The following is a 13255-nucleotide window of genomic DNA, read 5'->3' as shown; positions in this document are numbered from 1 at the left end:
CATCATTTCTCAAAAGCCATCTCCACGTCCACATTAAGGGTGCATATCCCAGCCAGTTGTTTGTAAATGGCAAATCACTATAGCTTGCCAGAAGTGTGTTGGTTTTGAAAAATATATATGATTTTTTTTAAACCATGGGCAAAGAGCAAATTACATGGCCACTAAACACCAAGTGGTTTAAAATCAAGATCCACTACAATAGATGTGTACCTTTCCTGGGACAGGAAAATTTGATCCTTTCTCTCCCTTGAGTAGCCCCAAAAGTAGGCAATAGATTGGGGAGTGTGGTGAAAAGTCCCTAAATATGGCTGCATCATTGTTTTCCCTTCTTTATACGTGGGCTGCTTCTTTCACCAATATGGATAATTTAAATTCTTTGAATCTGAGCTGGCCTGAGTGCCAAACTGGAAAAGAAATATGGCAGAAATGAGGCTGCATGACCTTTAAACGTAGTTCATCAGAGACTCGCAGCTTCCCTGGGGTCTTTTGCACCACCCACTTGTGGGATGCATCCTTCTGGATCCAGCCTCCACACTGGAGGGGCCTGAACCTCAGGCAAAGCCACATGTAAGCACTCTGGTCAACAGCCCTGACTGCAGCTGCTGCTGGTCGCTGGCTCCCCATGACCAGCCAGCAGCAGCTGCCAGTCATGCGAGTCAGTCACTGTGGGTGTGCAGCCCCAAGCCACATCTGCCCACAACCGAGTGACGGATTCCAAGCAAGAATTGCCCAGCTGAGCCCCAGTTAACAGACCATGAGAAATAACGCGTGGGAACAAGGTGTGAAATTTCTTTGTTCATCTTTTTCTTCCAGAGCTTTTTGTCAATGAGGGATAATAACTCTTTGCCTGATGTTGTAATACTAGACATTTCCCCCCATTTGCCAGGTATCTTTGTTCTGCTATATGGAGATTTGTTTTTGTTTTTGTTTTGTTTTGTTTTTGATGTAGTCAGTTATTTCAGTTATTTGCTTCTAGAGATTCTGCTTTCATCTGCTATTTCATAGGCCTACTCCACAACAAATCTGTGTTCTAAATCTATACTTATCTGATCATATGTGTGTGAAACTAACAAATTTGTTATTGAGCACCTATTCTGTGGCCACTTATTCTCTGAGTTGCTAAGTATACAGTAATGAATAAGATAGAATGGAACCAGGTCTTCAGTGAGCTCAGTTTTTTCTACTGTAAAGAATGTCACCTGCGGTGATGAGCAGAATCTGAGCTGGTAGGCTGCTGCGGAAGCCCATAGTGGAGGCACCTATTAACTTCCAGGGAGGTCAAGGAAAGCTGACTATGGGAAGTGATGTATGTAAGTTATCTATGGCTCTGCATTGGAAGTTTTTTACTTGTGAATTCATTTTACATTTAAGTCTTTGACCTAAAAGGAGTTTATGTAAGTCCAAGTAGCAATTACAGTATAAGTGTTATACTAGCAAATGCAGTATAAGTGTTATTGTTTTCATATACTGGATTTCTATGTGCACTCTCATCTGCTTTAGGGTCCTTTATCCTGTTTTATAAACCTATCTCTTTTGCTTCAAAAGTGCTATCCTTATAGTTGTTATTTTAAATTTGTATTTGAGCTAAGATAAAAAATCACTTGCTTTGCTTCAGTTAATATTTTGTACCCTAAATTATTTTTCTTAACATGCACTTGTACTTTGTTCTACCTTTATAACAAAATTACAGTGTTTTTATTATAGTTATATATTTTTAAAAAAACATATTTTGCTTATTATATTTACTAAAGTTTTTAGTTTCATGTTTGTAAATGATTATTATTAAAAGATTACACACCCTAAAAATGCATCTAACTTATATAGGCCACTTAATGAATAATAATTTCACACCCCTACACCCCTTCATTGCTGTCACCCAAATGGAGGGCCTCGTGTGTCCCTTCAGATCTGTCCACTGATGTGAAGTTAGAGGCAATCCTATACAGAATTAGTACTAAGCATTCTCTTGATTTTCTTTATAATTTTACCATATATGTATTTTCCCAAAAAACATATTATTTTATTTGCCTTGTTTCAATTTTTTCCAAGTAGAATCATTCTAAATTTTTTTTTGTAACTTCCTTCTATGGTTCAACATCAAGTGTGTGTATATATAGATGGATATATAGATAGAGATAGGTGGAAATGGAGTATGCCATGTGCCCTTATTCTTACTGTGATGTAGTATTATATGTGTATTCCAAGCAGCTTTTATTCAACCCATTGTTGATGAATTTTGAATGATTTCTATATTTTTGCTAATAAGGATAATGCTTCTCTGAACATATCTTGATTCATGTGTAAAAGTCTCTCTAAAATAGACATAGAGGAGAAAAATTGCCATGTTGTGAAGTATGCATACATTCAACTTTATTAGTTAATGCCAAATTGTTTCACAGAATGATTAAGCCACTACACTCCTGCAAGTAGTCTTTAACAACTCCTATTGTTTAATATTCTTGCCAACTATCAGTATTCACTCCTTCATCTTTGTTCATCTGATAGACATGAAAAAGATACCCTTGTGGTTCTTATTAACATTGTCTTGATATCTAAGACTTAAAACATTTTTACCTTTATGGCCGTATGTTTCCTCTTCTGTTCACAGTCATTCTTCATTTTTCTATTAGATTATTCCCCTCTCTCTCTCTCTCTCTCTCTCTCTCTCTCTCTCTCTCATACTGGATATTGAATCCAGGTGGTGCTTAACCACTAAGCCATATCCCTAGCACCACCCACCCCCATTTTTAAAAAATTTTGAGACAGAGTCATACTAAGTTGCTCAGTCCTCACTAAGTTGCTGATGCTGGCCTCAAACTTGCGATCATCCTGCCTCAGCCTCCTGAGTTGTTTGGATTATGGACATGTGCTACCAGACCCTACTCTATATTTATTCTTTCTTGATGACTTGAAGGAATTCCTTTTGTATTATATATATATGTATATATATATATATATATATATATATATATATATATATATATATAGAGAGAGAGAGAGAGAGAGAGAGAGAGAGAGAGAGAGAGAGGACAAATATAGCTTCTCTCTCTTAACTAATTTTATTTTCTTTCTGCGACAGAGAATTTATCTTCTGATGAGCTAAAAGTCTTGATTTTAATGTAATCAAATATTCTATTCTTTTTTTATGGCTTTCTTTTTTCAATGTCTTACATAGGATATCTTTCCCTATCCTGAAATCATAAAGATATTCTCTACTTTTTCTAAAAGACTCAAATTTGGCCTTTCAATTTTTAAGTCACAAATCTATCTTGAATTGACTTTGTGTCAAGTGTGAAGAATAAAGCATATTCACTTCTTACTTTCCAAAGGACAGTCCCCTCCCTCTTAACTGAACAGTCCTTGCTTATCTGATTGATTTCTGTATTCATTGAAAATTACATCCTTTAGGACTCCCAAATTTATCAGAGGTATTTAGTCCCTCCCCACCTACCTTAAGCTAGTTTTCACTCCTGTCCCCTGAGAGCTTGATCCACTAACATCCAGGCAAACAGCACAGGGGATACTGCACAAAGCCACTGCCACATTTGCCTGCAAAATCACACTTTCTTCGGTTTCTGGCCTCCAGTTTTCTTCTCTTTGCCAGCTCAGTTTTGCCTTTATAAAAATATATCTCAAGCATCCACGTAAGAGATCTTGCTACACTTTCAATGAAACATATTGCCCTTAATTTTAAATCTAAGTCAAATTCATGCTTCTTCCAGTTCTCTTGACTTTGCTTATCAAGTTGGCTTGCTTTCTTGATTCTTACATCATTGTTATTAATCTCATTCTGGTCGACTGAGTTATGTTTTCAAGAAGTTTTCTAGGAAGGGCACATGAATGATTCAATTCCTGACAATATTTTAGTATTGCCCTCACATAAGAAGACAACTTGCTAAGTGACACTGGCTCCCTTCTGCACCCTAGAGATGTTATTCCAGTGTTTTGCATCAGGAAATGCTCTGGAGGAGTCTGATATTTGTCTGAACTCTTGGTCTGTTTTCATGTCTGTGGGGTGAAGTTTGTGGAGGTAGGGGAAGAAATCAAGTAATACTGACCTGTTTTATATTTCAGTTGTTGGATTGTTATAGAAATTTCTCTCTGTCTCTTTCTCTCCCAGCTCCTTTTCTTCTTTAATGTTACTTAACTGCACCTGAATGCACCTTCATATGGGTTGTTATTTACTAAATTTTCTTAGGTCACAGTAAAACATTTCAATCAGCAGGTGCAGATCTTCTTTATTTTAGGGAAGTTTTCTTATATCTTTGACTTTTTATATATTTTTTTCACTTGTATTTGAATTGTTATTTTCTATGTATTGGACCTCCATTGATTCTTCTTTATGTGGATTTGTCTGTGTGTCCTCTATTCTGTTCCATTGGTCTACAAATCTATTTTGGTGCCAGTACCATGCTGTTTTTGTTACTATTGCTCTGTAGTATAGTTTAAGGTCTGGTATAGTGATGCCACCTGCTTTACTCTTCTTGCTAAGGATTGCTTTAGCTATTCTGGGTCTTTATTTTTCCAGATGAATTTCATGATTGCATTTTCTATTTCTATGAGAACTGTCACTGGGATTTTTATTGGAATTGCATTAAATCTGGATAGTGCTTTTGGTAGTATGGTCATTTTTGACAACATTAATTCTGCCTATCTAAGAACAAGGGAGATCTTTCTATCTTCTAAGGTCTTCTTTAATTTCTTTCTTTAGTGTTCTGTAGTTTTCATTGTAGAAGTCTTTCACCTCTTTCATTGATTCCCAAGTTTTTTTTTTTTGAGGCTATTATAAATGGGGTAGTTTTCTTAGTTTACCTTTCAGATGATTCATTATTGATGTACAGAAATGCATTTGATTTATGAGTATTGATTTTATATCCTGCTGCTTTGCTGAATTCATTCTTTAAAAGAAGAAAAAGTCAATAAATGACCTAAGATTATATCTCAAAGCCCTAAAAAAATGAATCAACACCAAAAATACTAGAAGAGAGGAAATAATTGAAATCAATGAAATTGAAGCAAAAGAAACAATTCAAAAACTTGACAAAACAAAAATCTGGTTCTTTGAAAAATTGATAAACCCTTAGCCATGCTAACAAAGGAGAGAGAGGAGAGAGAAAAATCAAATTACTAAAATCCATGATGAAAAAAGAAAATATCACGACAGACACTACAGTAATACAGAGGATAATTAGAAAATATTTTGAAAATTTGTACTCCAGTAAAATAAAAAATATTGAAGACATTGACAAATTTCTAGAGTCACATGATTTACCCAAACTGAATCAGGATGATATAAACAAGTTAAACAGATCAATTTTAAGCAATAAAATAGAAGATGCCATCAAAAACCTATCAACCAAGAAAAGCCCAGGACCAGACAGATTCACAGCTGGGTTCTACCAGACCTTCAAAGAAGAACTAATACTTCTTAAATTATTCCATGAAATATAAAAAGAGAGAACACTTCCAAAATCATTCTATGAGGCTAAGATCACCCTGATTCCAAAACCAGACAGACACATCAAAGAAAGAAAACTTCATACCAATATATCTAATGAACATAGATGCAAAAATTCTCATTAAAATTCTGGCAAATCGAATACAAAAACATATTAAAAAGATAGTGCACCATGGTCAAGTGATACAAGGTTGGTTCAACATATGGAAATGAATAAATGTAATTTATCACATCAACAGATAAGAATAATATGATCATCTCAATAAATGCAGAAAAAGCATTCTATAAAATACAGCACTCCTTCATGTTCAAAACACTAGAAAAACTAGGGATAATAGGAACACACCTAAACATCATAAAAGTTATCTATGCTAAGCCCATGGCCAACATCATTCTAAATAGAGAAAAGTTGAAAGCATTCTCGCTAAAAATTGGGACAAGACAGGGATGCCCTCTTTCACCACTTCTAATTCACATATTTCTTGAAACTCTAGCCAGAGCATTTAGACACACGAAAGAAATTAAAGGGATATGCCTAGGGCCTGGGGATATAGCTCAGTTAGTAGAGTGTTTGTCTCACATGCACAAGGACCTGGGTTTGATCCCCAGGGATATGTATAGGAAAAGAAGAACTCAAACTATCACTATTTGCGGAGGAAATGATTCTATCCTTAGAGGATCTGAAAATTCCACCAGAAAACTTCTAGAACGAATAAATGAATTCAACAAAGTAGCAAGATATAAAATCAATACCCATTGATTCTACTTTGTAATTTCATTTCTAATCTCTTACAACTTAGACCTCTTCCTTAACTGTTTTTGCATTTTTCTCAATTTTACCCTTTATCTAATGTCAGTTTTTCATAGTATCAATATTCTTCTTGTACAATTTAAATTTCTCTTAACTAAATGGCCTGGTGGTCAGGCAGTGGTCACTCTTCAGTGCTTCAGAATTAAAACTTCATGTTTTGAACATGAAGGAGTGCCGTATTTTGTCGAATGCTTTTTCTGCATTTATTTAAATTGCACAATTTTTAAAAACTTCTATGAAGGGTAAAAATAAAATATATTATTGACTTCACCATGAAAGGAAGAAATATATATATATATAATATTCATAAATGTATTATACAAATTAGCATTTTAAATTTCTTTACATCTTCTTATTCTCCTCATGCATTTCATTTTGAGAAGGAACTAAGAAAAAATATCCAGAACTGAGTAACTTTACCAAACCCAAAGAGTGAGCTGACAAATTACTTTCCCACTCTATGATCCTATAATATATAAGCTATAATTATGTCTTATACTGTTAAAAGTTTCCATCAATTTCTCTAACCCATTAAGAGCATCTTTTACTATTATTTTCTCCCTTTTAAATGAAATAACCAATGTTTCCTACCAAAATCAAGAGCCACCAAAGAAAATCCTATGCAAAGTATCAAAAGAAAGATATGGCAATCAGTGTTCCTCATTCTTTAGAAGAAATCCAAAGAAATCTCAGAAATCTTCTCTGTGTGTAGATATACTCAGGCCACTGCTGAGCACTTCTCCCATCAGGTTGGAATAAAATTGCATTGATTTCAGCTATGGAATGACATTACAGATTCCAGTTTCAATTATTATGTCCCCTTTTGTGAGTTTGAGGCTTAAATGCAGTGCAAGGAGAAATTCTAAAAATACCTGCTGAACAGAGAGTTGTATAGACCAGAACTCCTTATCCGTCAATGTATTTTTAAAAGCATATATGAGAAAGTTTTTGCAAGGACACTCTTGCCCCTTAAGAGTAGGTGGAAGTGCTACTCCAAAGTTGTCATTTTCAAGGGAAAACTCTGTGGGCGGCTTCCTTTATGCCTGGACAAATTAGAGCTGCACAGGGATTCGATAATTAGTATGTGGCGATGGCGATGGCTCGGTTCGGTGGCCCTGCCTCAGGGCTTGGATCAGGATAACACGAGTATTTTTGAAAGTTTCTTCTCCAAGTATAATACCTAGAAGAAAAGATGAAGAGAATTAGAGTTATTGGACTTGGAAGAAAGAATGCCCAGGGCTCAACTTGCTATTTTTCAAATAGCTCAGAAGAATGACAATTCTGTGTGGTCCTCAAAATGGAAAATTAGGTAATTACAGCAGGAGTTGTTATACACCAAACAAAGAACTTTCCAATTATAAAGATCAAGAAGAAAAGCAGTGGAGAAATTGCAAAATAATAACAACAACAATTATAATCGGTATGACTTATGGGGCATTTTATGTGCCATTTTTTATTTTAAGTGCTTTATAGATATTATCTCATTTAATCCTCATAATAATGTTCTGTGGTCTGTATTGTACTTCATCTTTATTTTTTTTTTATTTAACTATTATTTTTGAGGGCTTAGCACAGGCCAATCACTGTTGTGGGGAGTAGGATTAGAAATTCAAATATTGACAAGGACCCTATAGCTTTGTCTTAAAGCTTTTATTTGAGTATGGGCTGAAGGAGAGTGAAAGTAAAGAAATAAACAAAGCAACAGAAATAATAAAGTAATGAGTGAAAACTAATAGCAAAGAATTGAAAATAGAGGGCTAAGGCAATTACCAGGGAGCTAGGTAACCAATGGAAGTATCTCCAAGAAGGTGACATTGATTGACTGGCGGGAGACAGCTGGGATTAGGGAAGAGGCAAGAACATTGCTGGTAGAGAGGGTTAGGTGCAAGGGCAGCAATAAATTTGGCCGCTTCTAGAAGCCCAAAGCAGACCACCAGAGGATGGTGGAGAAGGGAAAGTGGTGCTAGGTGAAGACCCAGGAGCAGCAAAGAACAGGTTGGGGCCCTGGGTGGGTCAGGGTGAAGACTGATTGTACACTAAGTGTTATGGCAAGTCTAGGGAGGCTTTTAAACTTTTAAACTATCAGTTTATATTTCTTACAGATTTCTGTATTTTCCTTTATGCTTCTTAAACGTCACTCTGATCTTCCATGCAAAGAATGGATGTATGGAGGCAAGAATGGAAGCACAAAGGTCATCTCAAGGACACCTTTCCCTGGAAGCAGGAAGTGATTTCCCCAGGAAAAGGAACCAGGCCCCTGACTACTCATCTGTGTTATTGTTTAATCACAACTAGAGCCTAAGAAAAATCTGCCACTTCACAGCATGGGGCAGAGCCCCATATAAATATCCATAGTGGTAAATATGGTCTTCCACTTTTATTTTGGATCTAAGTCTTGGCAAAAGTCACCTGCCAACATGCCCTAATTTCTACACACACATACACACAAATATTATTATACAAACATGTGTATCTATATGCAGCTCTTATCCTGCTTCAAATGAATACACACATGCACAGGGACAGGGGCATGCACACATACACACTATGGAAAAAAATCACTTTTGCACTGGCTTTAATCATGTGGAAATGCCTTAGAATGGAATGCGCCTGGCTCGGGTCAAATGTTATCTGTAATGCAAGGCCAACTCAGAGACATTTTTTTCCCTTTCTAATAGTTTCCCAGAAAAAATCAATAGCCATGAAGTCTCAAGGAACTTTTTGTGCCAGTGTGAAACTCAGACTGTCAATGTTGCCGAAAGGAAAACAAGCTTCTGCGGAGGTCACCCTTTTCATCTCATGTGTAAGGAGGAATTGGTAATGTGACACAAGGACCCTTGTCCCTTGATGAAGGGGACACTATCAGAGGAAGCATGATCATTGATGATGTCACATACACATAACCCATATTTGTTGAAGGTATCTATAGGTCAGGTTTTATTTCAAGTGTGTCTAGATATTTTCCAAGAGGTAGAAAATGTCTCTAGATCTGCTAGTGATGTGTGTATCCAAAATTGAGAGGAATCTCTATATTTTTCTTTGGGACTTAATAGAAACATTTTCCTGTTAGGGAAACTTATTAGACAAAAGAGGTGCCTGGTTTTTCTGTTCCTCCACCCAAAAAAGGGTTCAGGGGATTTAATCTGGAAGAGCTCCCTAATGCTGAAAATATTAAAACAAACAAACCAGGTATAGCATTGAAATCACACAGATTTGGTCTCTAATCAAAAAAGAGAGAGGAAAATACTAATACCGAAAGCATTTTATTCCTTTTCTATGTATCTTTTGTAAATGGTGTACTTTCAACACAAAAAAAGGACCCAGAATCAATGAATCATAGTTAATATTATTATGTAAGATAACTATGAAAACATTTGAAGCAAAAAATAGAAAGCTTTCTCTTACTCCTTCTACCAAAATTAAGGGCTTTCACATTAGGTAATCACTGAGAAATAGCGCCCCTGGTACCTTTTCTTAGTGACTAATGTCACATTCACATTACTATGTTTTTAGTTACTTTGATTTTAAAAGTAGTGTCTTCTCACTAACTAAATCATGGAAAGTTAAGAACATTACAAAGATGAAAAGAAATCATCCATAATCCCACTTAGTGACCTTAACTTTTTGGTTGATTTCATTTAATTTTTTTTCTTAAATTTGATATTTTTACACAGTTAAGGAAAAACTGTATGTACACTTAAAAAAATCCTGTTCTTTTATACCCGTGAGCAATTTCCTGTCATTAAAAATTCTTCATAAATGCTTTTTTGATAGGCATAAAATAATAACTTTCTAAACCTTTATTTTTAAACATTTAAGCTACTTCTAATGTTTTGTTACTATTTTTAAAAAGCATTCCAAATGCAATATTTATGACATCCCAGCACACCTCAGAGAAGAGTAAAATAGTTTATTACCCATGAATAAGTAAATAAAGGTAGTATTCTTTCCTCATTTCTTGCCTCAACTTGGGTTACAAAGCTATTAATTGAAAGACAGAATAGAGGGTTCTCCCCAAGTATAACATATCATTGAAAAAGATAAAAGACCTCAGCAGAGATCTGAAAGTTATAGTTCTTTTTTTTTTTTTTTTGCCCATCTCACTACCATTTCATATCTTTCCAAGAAAATTGGACATTAATTCACCAAAGATATATTACATATCTGGAAATGCTCCTGTGCATCACAGCTTTCAGTTTCCTCCAAAATCAAACAGTGATCTAGAATGTGCCCCCACATAGTACCACTGGGCCATACAACTTGAGGAGTACCATCTGTAGTATATTCTGTGTGAAGTTCTCCCATGGAGTAGTGCGCGACATTGCCCCAGACTGTTTCTCCATGTTTATGCAAGAGCCAAATGAACAACAGAAGGACAGAGCAACCTCTGGCAACGTAAAAAGCACTTTTGTTACTCTCACCTCAAAGCTAATGCTAAAATCTCCTTTGGCTATAATACCCAAGGCTGATTGATGGACTTCTCAAATCATTTTGACCACAGAAAGACTTCTTAGGTGACATCAAACATACAGAGACACAGAGCTTCTCTAAGACAAACTCTGAACCAGACAACAAAGAAACCCTCAGCCTCCTCTACCAGGTGAGTCACTTGAAGCAACAGTTTTAGGCTGGATGAGGGTCAGGAACATTGAGAGAAATATTGTCTGAGGCACAGAGCACAAGAGAGACTGAAAGTTAAAGATGGAAGAAGGACATATAAAAAAATCCTCCATTAATCAAACTTCTAAACTAAGCACAAGGTAATATTAGAAAACTTTGAAGTCAGTGACACACTGATGCTAACCATGACAGCCAAAAACCAAACATCATTCAATTCCTGATTAGACTGACTCAGCACTACCACCTGCCTCTCCAACGGATCACCTAGCAGAAGAGATATATCCACTTTTAGGCATAAGAAATTTCAGACCTCAGTCTCTACTCTTTTTCATGTTCAATTAGTCGATCAATTAAAAATCATAAGATACACACACACACACACAAAAGGACAAACAACACACTGTCAAAAGACAAAGCAGCCAACAGAACCAGACTCAGTGATCAACCAGAAGTTGAAACTATCAAAGAGAAAATTTTAAATAACTAATATCTTAAAGACTAGTAGAAAGGATGAGTAATGTAAAACTAATGGAAAATTCCAGCAAAGCAATGCATGTCATAAGAAAAAAAATAAAAATGCTAAAAATGGCACATGTTGGAACAGGGATAAAGAATGCCTTCACCTAGTGATCATGAGACTTAACAAGCCAAGGGGAAAAATCAGTGAACTTGAAAGTAGATCAATGGAAATTACCCAAACAAATACAAAGAGAAAAAAAAAGAATAAATAAGGAAAAGAAAAAACCCAGCATGTAAGACCTGTGGGTCTAACGTGTATGGAGTAGAATAAATATTTGAAGAGATAATAGCTGATAATTTTTCAAAAACAATGACATGCATTAAGCCACAGGTCTAAGAAACTCAGAGTCCCCAAACAGCTCAAATAACAAAGTAAAGAAGGAAGAGGAGGAGGGATAAAAATGAAACTCACACACAATTAGACCAATCAGCTAAGTGTTTCAAAACTAAAGATAAAGAGAATATCTTGAAGACAAAGAAAAAAAGAAAATTATGTACAGAGGAATAAAACTAAGAATGACAGCAGGTTTCTCATCTGAAATTATGCAAACCAGAAGACAGTAGAATGACACCTTTAAAAATGGCAAGGAAAAAAAAAACTTCTAGCACAGAATATCTGTACAATGAGAATATATTTCAAAAATGAAAGACAAATAGAGGACTTTTCAGATAAACAAAACTGAGAGAATTACCAACAGGCCCATACTACCAAAAAAAAAAATGTTAAAGCATATTCTATAGGTATAAGGAAAACAATGCTAGATCAAAACTTGGAGGGATTGGGGATTTAACTCAGTCAGTAGTGTGTTTGCCTCACTTGTACAAAGGCTCTGTGTTCAATTTCCAGCACCACACACACACACACACACACAAATTTAGAATATGAAGTCAGCAGAACTCCAGAAATGGTTGAAATTAACTTTTTTTTCTAGCTCTAGGTGAACTATTTATAATACAAAAGTCAATCTAGCAGACTCTACTGGTGCCCACCAGATCTCCTTTCCTGGGATAATGTACCTTTTCCATCTGGGGGAGGTGGGCAAGGACACTCTCAGCTCACAGCTATACTCTTCTGAACTTGCACTTGGCCTATGGGCAGCCTCTTGGACATAGACTATGTAGGAAACTATGCCTTGTTTCCAAAGGTAGTCCTATGGTTTGAAAGTAGCTCCCAAAATTCATGTGTTGAAAATTTAATCCGCAATGTAGTGGTATTGGGAAATTGGACCTAATAAGAATTGATTGGGTTATGAGGGCTCTGCCCTCAGGAATGGATTAATGGTGTTATCACAGGAGTAGATTAGTCATCACAAATGTGTGCTTCTTATAAAAGCAAGTTTGGTCCCCTCTTGCTCTCTCCTTTGCCTTCTCTTGCTTTTCTGCCTTCCACCATGGGATGATGCAGCATGAAGACCTCACTATATGCAGTGCCATGTTCTTGGGATTCTCAGCCTCCAAAACTGTAATCCAAATAAACTTATGTTAATTATACATCATCCAGTTGTGGGTATTCTGTTATAGCAGCATAAAATGGACAAAGACAGGTGGTCCATAGCCTATGACTAACAGATGTGGAGGACAAAAACGCTTGGCCCCTTGCCTCAAGGTGGCATACTCTGTGGTACCATTCATGTTTCAGAGTTCCCTTTGGGGTCAGCTGAGGTTAACTTCCTCTGAATCCACATCTGTGCCTAGTTTATTCATCAGTCTGATCCTGTTCCATCCTTTCTGGTAAGTTCCACCTGAAAATTCTCCCTCGAAACCCCCGTTTCTCAGTCCCTGCTTTTGAGGAACCTCACCTAAAGCACTCAACATTTCACCAAAAAGCATAATATTTTCTATAAGCC

The 13255-nt window shown here is 36.1% G+C and overlaps 1 long non-coding RNA gene across 2 annotated transcripts; it reads left to right on the top strand.

Annotated features, from left to right (window-relative positions):
* Positions 1–577: 577 nt before the first annotated feature.
* Positions 578–12904, top strand: LOC144365230 (uncharacterized). Of its 2 annotated transcripts, XR_013423548.1 has the most exons (3): positions 578–779; positions 8372–8626; positions 8948–12904. It is a non-coding gene; the product is annotated as an uncharacterized LOC144365230 (long non-coding RNA). The 2 variants fall into 2 exon arrangements; XR_013423547.1 differs by having other exon boundaries at positions 8372–12904.
* The last annotated feature ends 351 nt before the right edge of the window (positions 12905–13255 follow it).

Source organism: Ictidomys tridecemlineatus, chromosome 1 (assembly GCF_052094955.1).
Source record: "Ictidomys tridecemlineatus isolate mIctTri1 chromosome 1, mIctTri1.hap1, whole genome shotgun sequence".
Lineage (NCBI taxonomy): Eukaryota > Metazoa > Chordata > Mammalia > Rodentia > Sciuridae > Ictidomys > Ictidomys tridecemlineatus.
The sequence above is the reverse complement of the archived record's forward strand: the minus strand, read 5'-3'. Positions and strand labels throughout refer to the sequence as shown.